Source organism: Abramis brama, assembly GCF_963993115.1.
Source record: "Abramis brama genome assembly, chromosome: 11".
NCBI classification, from domain to species: Eukaryota; Metazoa; Chordata; class Actinopteri; order Cypriniformes; family Leuciscidae; genus Abramis; species Abramis brama.
This window is the reverse complement of record NC_139973.1, coordinates 9,494,474-9,508,383: the sequence shown is the minus strand read 5'-3', so window position 1 is coordinate 9,508,383 and position 13,910 is coordinate 9,494,474. Positions and strand designations below refer to the sequence as shown.

The 13,910-nt window shown below is 36.4% G+C and overlaps 1 long non-coding RNA gene across 1 annotated transcript; it reads right to left on the bottom strand.

The window, feature by feature from the left end:
• Positions 1-10,206: 10,206 nt before the first annotated feature.
• On the bottom strand, positions 10,207-11,812 carry LOC311091957. The gene is made up of 3 exons (XR_014608191.1): positions 11,715-11,812; positions 11,452-11,622; positions 10,207-10,310 (listed from the first exon to the last, which is right to left on the bottom strand). It is a non-coding gene; the product is annotated as an uncharacterized lncRNA (long non-coding RNA).
• Between the last annotated feature and the right edge of the window lie 2,098 nt (positions 11,813-13,910).

Genomic DNA, 13,910 nt, shown 5'->3' with positions numbered 1-13,910 from the left:
CTTTCTGTTATCAGAGTCTCCCAGCTCCATCTGTTACTCACACCCATGGGGAGAAGAGTACAAACAAGCCCTCATTTACTGTACCAAACAACTTTATAGTTTTTATGACTATAAACCTACATTCTTGTTCATTGTCCCTCTAATTTTCATGGATGAGCCAGGGAAAATATGTTCTCCATGGGCCAGAAATTATAGTCAACATGAAATCAAAATGGACTAGCAAACCACTACCATCCAATCAATTACTAATGGACAAGATCAAATCCCGCCCTACATTTTTTTTTCGTGTTCGAGAAGCCATTTCACTCAGATATGTCACAATATGGAAGACAAGACAATCGCAACTTCCGTTTCATGCAGACTTTAAGAAAAATGAACAGTCATTATTTCAGGAATTTATATAAAAGTATGTAAAGTACAATATAAATATAAGTTTTAATTGTTTAAGCTAATTTGCCATATTTATCATGTCATAATTTGTCATTTTTATAATGTTTTTATATGCAACTAAATTTAATGGACATATTTAAAGCCTTGCAGACACAAAGCTAGTCAAAAGGGCTGTTCTTGTTCGTTTGCGTTGCAGTTCTGTCATGTTTGTTTGTTGTACTATCTATTGCAGCACTTTTTTGTGTTGTCATGGATAATTGATGTGCAGAAGGCTATGTAATTCTCAGGTGGCTGCAGATAGCAGATGGGAAGAGGTCACTGTGCTGGCTGATATTTCCATTCTGCAGCACCAGTGACCCTTTGTCATCCTCTATGCGTACACTCCCTTCGCATCCCCTTCGTCTCTTTCGTCCTTGTGGCAATCATATGCTCCGTTATTTTATAAAGGGCTCAGATTTGGCTAATGTGTTGGGTAGAATGTATCAAGCCATTGGAAGTTTTCCATCAGTGATCACTTATTCACCTGAGGCCTGGTGTGAGAGGATGATGGAACGGCAACTGTACAGATGGCAAAGAGTTGGCAGGTGACTTTCAGCGGATACTAAGAGAGGCTGCGATTTATGAATACTCAGCAATAAGCAGCATAATTTGCATGACCAGAGGGTATCTGGCATCAGTGCAGGGGACAAGCTTAACTCTCTGAGGTGGCTGAACTCTCACTTCCAGTAAGTGACTAAGATGAATCACTTTACTGTGTGCAATTAGATCTTCTCACTTTTTCATTAAAGCCAATATAGGGAATAATGGTAAATGGAGAAGATGGAAACAGAATTAGCAGGCCCGAATACTTTATCATATTCCATTGCACATTCATCGCCAAGGTTTTTCCCCGATTGCACCATCGCTCTTGTTATTCAATTACAGCAAAAACAAAGAGAAATCACTCTTTCTTATAACTGTATTTGGCTTGTGAGTGGCCATCTTATTGCTTTTGTGCTTTAAATATCATGCAGTCTCTGGCTGTGATCTACATTCATATATTATGCAGAATATGCATGAAGCAAAGTTCTTTGATGCTTTGTATCTGATGGGGTTCAGATTGTGGAATATGTTCATTTGAATAACAGCCCATAAAGTCATATGTTCACAAAACTCAACACAATTATCATGCACTGAGGATAATGTAGAGATTTCACCATGACAAAGATAAAATAAATAAACCTTGGGGTGAGAGCAGGGGCACCCATGCACCCATTTTAATAAATATTTTAATTAAACAAACAAAATTGTGACTGAACTTTACAGATAGAGATCATCATGCATTTCAATTGTTGAATGAAAAAGAGTTTTAATATTTTCGCTTTTATAGCTAAAATATTATAGCTTTCATATTTATTTAAATTAGCTTCTTTTGTGTTAGGGTTAAAAAAAGGTATAATTTTTTAACATTATAGTGTGTTGATGATGACAGAATTTTCAGATTTAAAGCAAATGATCTGCAGAAAATGCTACTCAATTATACCTACCAAATTTAGACATCCCTGAAATAAATAAATAAATAAATAAATAAGCAGTGTTGGGGAAAGTTACTTTTAAAAGTAATGCGTTACAATATTGCGCTACTTCCTAAAAAATGTAATTAATTGCATTACTTAGTTACTTTTCATGGAAAGTATGTGTTACGTTATTTGCGTTACTTTTTCTTACCTGGGCTGAGCTTGCTTGTTTGTTTGTTTTATTTGAAAAAAGTCATATTTTTGGCTAATATAAAGACCCTTTTACACCTGAAGTTAAATGAATAAGCCTAAAGGAAATGCAAATTCACACCTGTAGAGGGCGCAGTGCAAACAAACCTTTCAGCTGTGTTTCCATTCTGGATCACGGAAAAATAGGACGCAGGAGAAGAAAGGTCAACCAAAAAATAATAGTTTACTTAGATTTGGTATGCCAGGCTACTTACCATGCAGCTTTCTGGTGCAGTCTTGATTTGAATTATTGCCCCACCCACCATAGCAACCATAAACCAATCAAATCACCTGTTACTTGTCAAGCACAGTCATGACAACAGTTTGAAATCCATTGCAGTCATTGACTCTAAATTCCAGATGGGCTGGGACCTCCAAACCTTAAATGGCCAATTTTACCTGATATCACCCTATATATAGCGTAACGCTGTGGTACACAGGGGAAGAGACCAGAAGTCTTATTTTTAAATGGTTGTCAATGTAAGAGGCTTCACTACGCTAAAAAACAATGCTTTTGTAGAAAAACAGCTTATCATTTAATGAATCGCCAATCAGCTAATCTTCAACATGTTTGCTCTTAAACATTAGTTTTGATATTGATCTATTTTTAAAGTTTACACTGAAAAAAAAAATGCTGTTTTACAAGAGAAGTCACGGACTGCGCATTCAGTTTACGGCACTTCTCTCTCATTTCTATGGTATCCGCAAATTGTGATTGACTGTCGCACAACTCTGAACGAAATCCAATGATGTCAAGGCTGCAATGTGATTGGTTATTAAGGCACACATGATCCAAGTTGGCTGTTATGCTTTCTTCAATGTCTGAATCACGGACCCTCTTATCTCCCAATAATAAGACCATCTCTGGTTCAACACTCAGCAATAAAAAAAAATAAAAAAATTGACAAATGTGATGTTTATCTAAAGTCTTTTTTGCTTACTAATATAGTTGATTTGGATCATCGAAGGTCAGCAGCAAAGTCATTGGTTAATCAAGTGAGATTAAATACATAAAGTATATTTGTGTAATTTAACATATTTAATTATTGCAGGTTTGCATTTCACTGTTTTTATTCATTTTGAGGAATACTGATTCTTTGTTTGTGCAAGATGAATAAATCCATGCTGACATTTAGTCAAGTTCATGTTCAAACACAGTGCCTCTGCACTTACTCCTAATTTCTCTCTACATCAGTCAATACATGGAAAAACATTTTATTTAAAAATCAGATATATTGTTTTAAATGTAAAAGTAATGCGTTACTTTACTAGTTACTTGAAAAGTAATCTGATTACATAACTTGCGTTACTTGTAATGTGTTACCCCTAAAACTGTAAATAAATAAACACTTTTACATTATATTTTTCTTTTCTTTTTTTGAAGTTGCTTTCAAAATCCACATGGCTCAAAAAGTCTGAGGGTTCACATATTGCTGGGGTGTCTGGACGAGAGGATATGTCAACATATTACACATGAACCCGCAAATAATAAAAGAAATAAAACACAAACCATGTCATGCTGTTCCCTGTCAGTTAGCTGTTTTTGCAGGGCCTTGCAGAACAAAAGAGATTTCACAGACTTCCTGTCTCTCTTCATTACCTTAAAAGGCTGATTATTAGTGTGACTATGCCTTTGCCAATTCTCAGAAAGGCCACCTACAGTGACTCTCCTAAAGTTCCTCAAAAGGTCTCAGGTCTTCTGACAGCTTAGAGTTTTTACAATAAATAGACTGAATAGAAGAATTCATGTGTCACGTAATGAAAGAGACAGATGGACAGAGACAAAAGAGAAATATGTGGATAATTTGGAAACGGGAGAAGCTGAAGGAAGAAGGAACGAAAACAAACACAATGGTGATCTAATTGAAATTTTAGTTACATAAATAATCTTTAAATGGTATGGTAAAGACGTATCTTTATGAAGGAAATCTAATGAATATTATTGGGCAACAGGATGCAGGTAAATCTCCATGGGGCAGCTTCCAGTGCTCTGCTGCTAGGCAACTGCTTGGGCACTATGTGACTCTTCACATGACTACATTTCCTCTGAAGCAATTAGGACAAATTCAGAACGTTCAGCTTTTTTCCTAAGTGCCCAGTATATATATTTTTTAATCTTAAATCTGCTAATGCAGACAAAAGGAATCCCAATGAGCTCATTTCCTTTCAGCCTGGCCTTGGTTCTGCAATTCCGTACATCCAAATTGATAGCCTACATTAAAAATTACAGGCACTGATCTGTTATGATCTGTGTTAATAGCAGTGAACAAAATTTTAAAAATTGGTTTGAATACCACATCTGAACAAGTGCAGTTTTCTGTATCGCGCCATGCCAGAAATGCTTAAAATCATTTTGGACTGTCATTTTGTAAATTATTATCATTATATTTATGATGATTAAGGCATAAATAAAATACTCTACCAATCAAAAGTATGGGATCTGTTAGAATTTTTTTTTAATTTTTTTTTAGTTCTTATGCTCACCAAGGCTGTATTTATTCGATCAAAAATACAGTAAAAAGACCAATATTATGTAACGTGAATAATCCTGTGATGGATGAATTTTCAGCATCATTACTCCAGTTTTCAGTGTCACGTGATCCTACAGAAATCATTCTAATATGCTGAATTGGAGCTCAAGAAACATTTCTTATCAATAATGGAAACATTTGTGCTGCTTAATATTTTTGTGGAAGCCATGATACATTCTTTCACGATTATTTGACGAGTACATTTTTTACTGTCACTTTTGATCAATTTAATGTATCCTTGCTGAATAAATGTATTATTTTCCAACAAAATCTTGAACAGTATTGTACACTAATATATATACATTAATTAAATATACTGAAATCAAGCTGTCTGAATAAGCTCTTTGTTCTTTTTGTGACTTGTTGGGCAAGTTTAAACCAGACAATTCAAATCAATTAAGGTTTGTACTGTTTTTTACTGTAAATGCAGGAACTTTGTTTTAGCGTGCATGATTTTGAAAAGAAGTGACCTTTCAGTCATGACGATAGCGTAGTTCCTCTGAGCACCAACCACATCCTGCTTCCTGTTCAGTTAGTTTGCTTAACAGAACCCTTGGTATCTTCTAAGAATGGACAATTCCATTACTCTGCACATTTGAGTAACAGAAACAGAGATATCTAGAGATTATGATGCCAGTGCGGGAAGAGTGTTGCCCATTTATGGACCTTCATAAGCAAAGTGCTGAAAGCAGCAAGTGTTGAATGATTAAATTTGATTTATATGCATAATTTGTTCAAGGGTGGTTTGCTGCTACAAATCTGTCAGTCAGTTTCAAGGTAAAAAAAAAAGAAAAAAAGTGGATGCTAAAATGCTATTTATTATCAGAATGACTCCTGAGACAGTGCTTCGACCTGTAAAAGATGCTTGACAATGCATAAAAGTCTCTCATTGTGAGAAATCTGTTTCAGTGATTCCAGCCTTTTTAAGCTGAGAAGATGAACGTGAGCTTCCTATGACCTTTGACCAAGGCAGATAGAAAATCAGTAAATACAGAAACTGAAATAACTCAGGCCATAATGACGTTTAGCATCCCCTTCACTCTGGAAGTATCCCCTGAGCGCCCATCTGTATTTACAAATAATGTAAATTATGTCAGTGTGAATATATTGTGACAGCAGTATCAAGTGAATGTAAATCTAACTACACTCACCTAAAGGATTATTAGGAACACCATACTAATACTGTGTTTGACCCCCTTTCGCCTTCAGAACTGCCTTAACTCTACGTGGCATTGATTCAACAAGGTGCTGAAAGCATTCTTTAGAAATGTTGGCCCATATTGATAGGACAGCATCTTGCAGTTGATGGAGATTTGTGGGATGCACATCCAGGGCACGAAGCTCCCGTTCCACCACAAAGATGCTCTATTGGGTTGAGATCTGCTGACTGTGGGGGCCATTTTAGTACAGTGAACTCATTGTCATGTTCAAGAAACCAATTTGAAATGATTCGAGCTTTGTGACATGATGCATTATCCTGCTGGAAATAGCCATCAGAGGATGGGTACATGGTGGTCATAAAGGGATGGACATGGTCAGAAACAATGCTCAGGTAGGCCGTGGCATTTAAACGATGCCCAATTGGCACTAAGGGGCCTAAAGTGTGCCAAGAAAACATCCCCCACACCATTACACCACCACCACCAGCCTGTACAGTGGTAACAAGGCATGATGGATCCATGTTCTCATTCTGTTTACGCCAAATTCTGACTCTACCATCTGAATGTCTCAACAGAAATCGAGACTCATCAGACCAGGCAACATTTTTCCAGTCTTCAACTGTCCAATTTTGGTGAGCTCGTGCAAATTGTAGCCTCTTTTTCCTATTTGTAGTGGAGATGAGTGGTACCCGATGGGGTCTTCTGCTGTTGTAGCCCATCCGCTTCAAGGTTGTGCGTGTTGTGGCTTCACAAATGCTTTGCTGCATACCTCGGTTGTAACGAGTGGTTATTTCAGTCAAAGTTGCTCTTCTATCAGCTTGAATCAGTCGGCCCATTCTCCTCTGACCTCTAGCATCAACAAGGCATTTTCGCCCACAGGACTGCCGCATACTGGATGTTTTTCCCTTTTCACAGCGTTCTTTGTAAACCCTAGAAATGGTTGTGCGTGAAAATCCCAGTAACTGAGCAGATTGTGAAATACTCAGACTGGCACCAACAACCATGCCACGCTCAAAATTGCTTAAATCACCTTTCTTTCCCATTCTGACATTCAGTTTGGAGTTCAGGAGATTGTCTTGACCAGGACCACACCCCTAAATGCATTGAAGCAACTGCCATGTGATTGGTTGATTAGATAATTGCATTAATGAGAAATTGAACAGGTGTTCCTAATAATCCTTTAGGTGAGTGTATATCTTAACACTGTAAAACATACAATCGCAATATCAAACGATTAACTTTGTTTTCTGTTTCAGTCAAATAAATAAAATGGTTTTCATTGATCTCTTGAGACAACAGGACATAAAACATAGCAAGTATTGTATTTTCTCTGAAATATGAACTACTGAATGGGTCAATTGAGGTTTTTAAGGATGTTTCCTGCAGACACATGTAATAATTCAACATCATCTTCACCAGAGGGGTCCAATGCTGTGGCAGCATAATTACTGTTATCAGGGACCCCTCTCTGGGTCGAGTGCGAAACAAACCCAGGGGTGCACAACCAGCCAGAAAACAAAGATTAAATCTGCAGCGCACACACACTCACACTTTGCTCTTAAGGGTGTATATTTAGCAAATCATTGGTTAAAACATTCACTGCTTGTCTGTTCCTCCTAAATCTCGTTCCTTATTCTGAACATCTCAAGGATTCCACAGCTTTATCCCCCTCCATCTTTGAATAACACTGCAGGATTAACCGTGATAAATCTACAAAGAACTTGGAACATTTCTTCCCTTCTTTTTCTTTGACAAGACTGATGGCTTAATCCACTGAAGGAAGCGAGTGAATCCTAAAGATTTTTCTGTCAACATAACACATTTAGCAGAGCCCAAAATAGCCTTGTGTTTTTTAGTGATTGTGCATTAGAATATTTTCTGGATCTTATTTACCAGACCACTTCATTAAGCTGAGGTACATTACAGAAAATGGTTATGGAAAACAGAATGGATTGCCATATGAGCAACAGTTTCCAGATTTCTTTGCAGGCATTTTTTCCCTTAAAAAATAAATAAATGAATCTAGCAGTCTTTTCAAAATGAGTGTAAAAATACAGGACAGCAAAGTTATTTTTCCCTCACCGTTGTGTATTTACTCTGTGGTTCCTCCATTAATGAGAACAGCAGGACACAGCTGCAAAATTCCAGAGCATTCCATGCCTGCCTTATTTCATCATCTATCATCCTGTTCCGACCAAATTGTCTAATTGGCAAACCAATATTTGTATAATATAACAATATAGCACAATGTAACTATGAATAAATGCTTAATTTGCTCGTACACATCATCTGCCTAAGTATTTACCCATATCACACAGTATACTCAGTAGAATACTCACTAATTACATGAAGTGTTATTTTATTAATATTTATATAGCCTAGTATCATTAGTTTGTATTCATATTTTGAATTAGCTTTTACTAATTTTGCAATGTGCTTTTGTCGTTTTGTATTTTTAAATATTGCTATTTTGGGTGATCTTTATTATTTTGTTTTAGTTTTTATTTATTTCCAGTTAGTAATCTGCTTCAATGTAAGCTTATTTTTAGTGCTGTCAATCGATTAAAAAAAATAACTAGATTAATCAATTTTGATTAATTTTTTTTAAGAATTAAAAACATTTTTAATATATTTTATAATATAATAATTTCAGTTAATCTCCAAATTAATGTAGAAACAACATAAAGACAGTAGGCCTATATTATTTTCCCCCCAACAGCGCATTCTCTTTGTCTTGTCGCGCTTGAATGGTTTAAAACCATTTGCATGAATAAGAGCGTGATCATAATGTAATGCTATCCAAAGAATGGCAGAAAATACAGATGCTGCTATTTTAACGTGTTAAACTGGACAAAAATTAATCGCATGCGTTAATAGCACTAGAAAAAGACCGCGAGTGTTCAGGGTGCCATTTGGGACATGCCCAGAGTCAAAGTCAACATGAGGTCACACATACATACATGCTTACAGTGATGTCAGGAAATGCTGATTCTGCAAATGTTTCCTCCTCTGAAGTATGCACTACAACACAGGTATGGACAGCTGCATTCACTCTCTGTCTGTAAAACACAAACAATTTTCATACTCAGGCACACAAAAGGTAAAGGAACCCAGAGATGTTTAAAGAGAAGAAAACCCTCAAGAGAACCCTTTCTCCATCACATTATAGATAAATTTAAACCGTCACAGAAATTAGGTCAACAGAAATATGATGGAGTGGGGCTGCCTTTGATGCTGTCCTTTAACCCATAAATTCTGCATTGAGGGTGGGAACAGATACAGCTACTCATGGTGGAGAGGGGCGACTGGAAAGCAAGAGGTAAGGATTGATGGCTTTTCTCTGCACCGTGGCACTTTTATTGTCCAGGGAAACCTGATAAGGGCCGGAGGTTCCCCTCATCCCATAATCAAGCTGTCCCACCACAGATACCACATCATTGTCCCATTTGAGCAGGAAGTGAGAATCTGCCATGGTCAAATCATCTCTGCTTTTACAGGCTGCATCTATTCATCAGAGCTGTCTTCAAATGTCAGCACTGAGGGAAAGTGATGAAGCATCTGTTCAAGCTAAGTAACTCACTTAATGCTCATTATGTGCAGATCTGGAGGTAAAAATTAAATATTTTGCTTAAAGGGATAGTTCACCCAATGAAAATTCTGTTATCATTTACTCACCCAGAATTTTCATTTTTGGGTAAACTTTCCCTTTAAATATGGCTTTAGTGACATGATTAAATTCAACAAAAAAACATGGTTCAAAAAAAAAATCTAAAATGCTTATTTTTTCTCATTCGAAATGTAAAAATGGGCTTGACGTAACATACAGACAAATGCCTGATTAATCTCAGAGAACTGGCTGCCTGGGAAACTAAAAACACTCTGCAAGCCAATTGAAACTAATTAGGTCCTAAGAGAAATCTCCTCCAGTGGAAAATCACAGCACACAATTCATACATTTATCAGTTAATTAACAATGCTGGAATATTTTTAATATCTGTGAAACTTCGCTTCTCCTATTTATTTGTAACCCATATAGCATTTAAATAAAATATCAAATAAAATGAGGTATGATTGGATATGATTGGAATGATAAGTGCCGTATGGAAGTAAAATAATGACAAATGTTTTTGAAACAAAAAAGCTTGTTGAATTGCACTAAAATATGCATTGCATTAACCCTGCTTGCATTGTATTTTCAGGGCTTGCATTTTTATGGGCTGAAATTCAACATGGTTGTATTTATATACATATTTCAATTCAAAACATTTCACACTCGTTTTCATTATTAAAAATTCAATAATCCATATTCACCTTTCAGATTTCACTTCCAAAATGTTCATTCTGTTTAAAAATACAACCATACAACAATGGCAATTTTCGGTCCATTTTATTTCGCTTTACAAATTCGCTTCCACAAATTCAGTGGTTCAAATAGGGCTTGGGCGTCGTGACGTCATACTTGGCGTGGCGGCCATGTTGATGGCCTGGCCTCGCGAATGTAAACATACAGCAAGTCGAACGAGGAGAAGCAGAGTTGGGAGAAAGAAAAGAAAGAAAAAAGATGTTAAAATCCCAAAAAGGATGTGGAATTTACGGGGATACATTAAATAGGGAAGCCAGACATTGGTACACACGTTTCTAACTTCAATAGCATTTGAAGAGAATGACTTACAGTCATACAACCAACTGTAAAGTGTTCATGTAGGTGTCATGATACACACTTTGATACATTATTGTTTCAGGGAGAGAATGGACAGATTGGTAGAGAAATAAACTTTTGTGAATTAATTTTTGTAAATGAAACAATTGTATACATAACTTTTAAAAGTTGTGTTTGTAAATGAAACAAAAAAAATATTTCTTTGAATTTTTTTATTTTTGTAATGCAAGTTATAACTTGTAAATGTAGCCTAATAAATAAATTATTCTGTACTTACTTAAAACATTTTACTTAAATTTTCTTTTATTAAGTATTTGTCCTGTTTAGGCTACTATAAGCTTGATGACTTATGATCCGAAAATAAGTTGACTATTTACAAGAACAGCTGAACATAAGTTTTACAAATAAAATAGATTGTTTAAAAGGATTATTGCTTTTAGTTATTATTTTGGAATGAGTATAAAAATGCTTAAAACACTAACTTGATGAGATTTATACCGTTTTAATAAATAGAACATTGATAACATTGGTAATGTAAAATTACAAAATAGAATTGTATTGATTTATTTCTCTTTTCTTTTCTTTCTTTTTTTTTGTTTTGATATAGCCTAATGTAATGTTTAGCCTACTTAACCAGGAAAATGCAAAACTTTTAGCAGTCATTAGGCTACTCCAGTCTTTAGTGTAATATGATCCCTCAGAAATCATTCTAATATGCCGATTTAGTGCTCAAGAATTTATTTGAAAAATATTTGTATGTAACATAAATGCCTTTTCTGTCACTTTGATCAATTTAATGCATCCTTGCTGAATAGAAGTAGGCTATTAATTTCTTGCAAAAAATAAACCTTTTTGAATGGTAGTGTAAATATATTTAAATAAATAATATATAATAATAATTAAATATAGATTTTTAGATATATTTACATATTTTTTTAAATAAACATTGGCTTATTATTAAATACCTGTATACGTATAAATAACTTAGATAGCTATGACGTGCTGTTCACGGCTAAAGGGCGTTGTTAGGGACAAAGCACAGATGGACTGTCATAAGACAGAAAGACAGAGAGGGAGGGACAGGTGCACTCTCTGCAGGAAGTCACGGAGGTCCACAGTATGAGTGTGAAGTCCCACTGCAACAGAATAAACATCACTCTGTAAAGATGAAACTCTCTCAGTCAGTGTCCGCTGTTGAGTAATACCAAACCCACCCTTTCATCCTCACCCTTTCATCGTAGCAGAGGTTATGTTGACACATGGGTCAGAGAACTCCCTCGCTTCATCTCTCTGTCACTGTCTCCATCTGTCTCTTCTCAGTCTCTCTTTCAAAAAAGATGAATTAAACAAGAAAAATAGAAAGGTCAAGATCCTGAAAAATACTCAGATGCTGAAAGTGAAGCTCTCAGATAAAAAGCTAAATATATTTTAATCAAAGATTGCTTGGCTGGAACAAATATTAAATTTACGAAAAGAAACAACACTAGGCATTGCCTAAAATGAGGTTAATTTTTAGGAATACACAGTCTTCAGTCTCACATGATCCTTCATATCAAATATTCAAATATATATATATATACACCTAAAGGATTATTAGGAACACCTGTTCAATTTCTCATTAATGCAATTATCTAATCAACCAATCACATGGCAGTTGCTTCAATGCATTTAGGGGTGTGGTCCTGGTCAAGACAATCTCCTGAACTCCAAACTGAATGTCAGAATGGGAAAGAAAGGTGATTTAAGCAATTTTGAGCGTGGCATGGTTGTTGGTGCCAGACGGGCCGGTCTGAGTATTTCACAATCTGCTCAGTTACTGGGATTTTCACGCACAACCATTTCTAGGGTTTACAAAGAATGGTGTGAAAAGGGAAAAACATCCAGTATGCGGCAGTCCTGTGGGAGAAAATGCCTTGTTGATGCTAGAGGTCAGAGGAGAATGGGCCGACTGATTCAAGCTGATGGAAGAGCAACTTTGACTGAAATAACCACTCGTTACAACCGAGGTATGCAGCAAAGCATTTGTGAAGCCACAACACGCACAACCTTGAGGCGGATGGGCTACAACAGCAGAAGACCCCATCGGGTACCACTCATCTCCACTACAAATAGGAAAAAGAGGCTACAATTTGCACGAGCTCACCAAAATTGGACAGTTGAAGACTGGAAAAATGTTGCCTGGTCTGATGAGTCTCGATTTCTGTTGAGACATTCAGATGGTAGAGTCAGAATTTGGCGTAAACAGAATGAGAACATGGATCCATCATGCCTTGTTACCACTGTGCAGGCTGGTGGTGGTGGTGTAATGGTGTGGGGGATGTTTTCTTGGCACACTTTAGGCCCCTTAGTGCCAATTGGGCACCGTTTAAATGCCACGGCCTACTTGAGCATTGTTTCTGACCATGTCCATCCCTTTATGACCACCATGTACCCATCCTCTGATGGCTACTTCCAGCAGGATAATGCACCATGTCACAAAGCTTGAATCATTTCAAATTGGTTTCTTGAACATGATAATGAGTTCACTGTACTAAAATGGCCCCCACAGTCACCAGATCTCAACCCAATAGAGCATATTTGGGATGTGGTGGAACGGGAGCTTCGTGCCCTGGATGTGCATCCCACAAATCTCCATCAACTGCAAGATGCTATCCTATCAATATGGGCCAACATTTCTAAAGAATGCTTTCAGCACCTTGTTGAATCAATGGCACGTAGAATTAAGGCAGTTCTGAAGGCGAAAGGGGGTCAAACACAGTATTAGTATGGTGTTCCTAATAATCCTTTAGGTGAGTGTACATATATATATATAAGATAGGTTCTCATTTTGCAGGATATCTCACTATATTACTGTATGCAAACATTTCTTTCAAGTGCACAAAGATTCTGTACTTTATTATGCACAATATTTCTGTCATGCAAAGAGACATACTAGCTCACAACTGTTTAATAGGCCACAAAAATTAAACCACTTACAGTTTATCTTTATGGCACTTAACACTAATAACCCATTTAAAGGGTTTACAATGCAGGAGCTGCTGTACCTGTAAACTTAAAAGGGAATTGAAAGTGCACTATTTTTCCCAACCCTCAGAAGCCCACAGAAAAGATTAATCGAGGTCTAAAAATGGCTGCTGTGACCGTGTGGGTGATTGGCTTGGTAAACATGTTTTTTCAAACTAGGACAGTTTCATCATTTGGAAAAAAAGACAGATTCTATTTAAAACATCTCTCCCAAATTCCGAGGACATAGCTTGAGATAATTTAAACAAATAAGCTGAACAAAACAAAGTATATTATCAGATAAAACATGTTTCCACAGATCAGAGTTCCAACTGCATTTATTATGCTACAGCATTTTTACCAAAATGACCTGTTTCCATAAAGGTCTAAAGTGGATTCAGGGCTGCTTTCAAGAGTATTT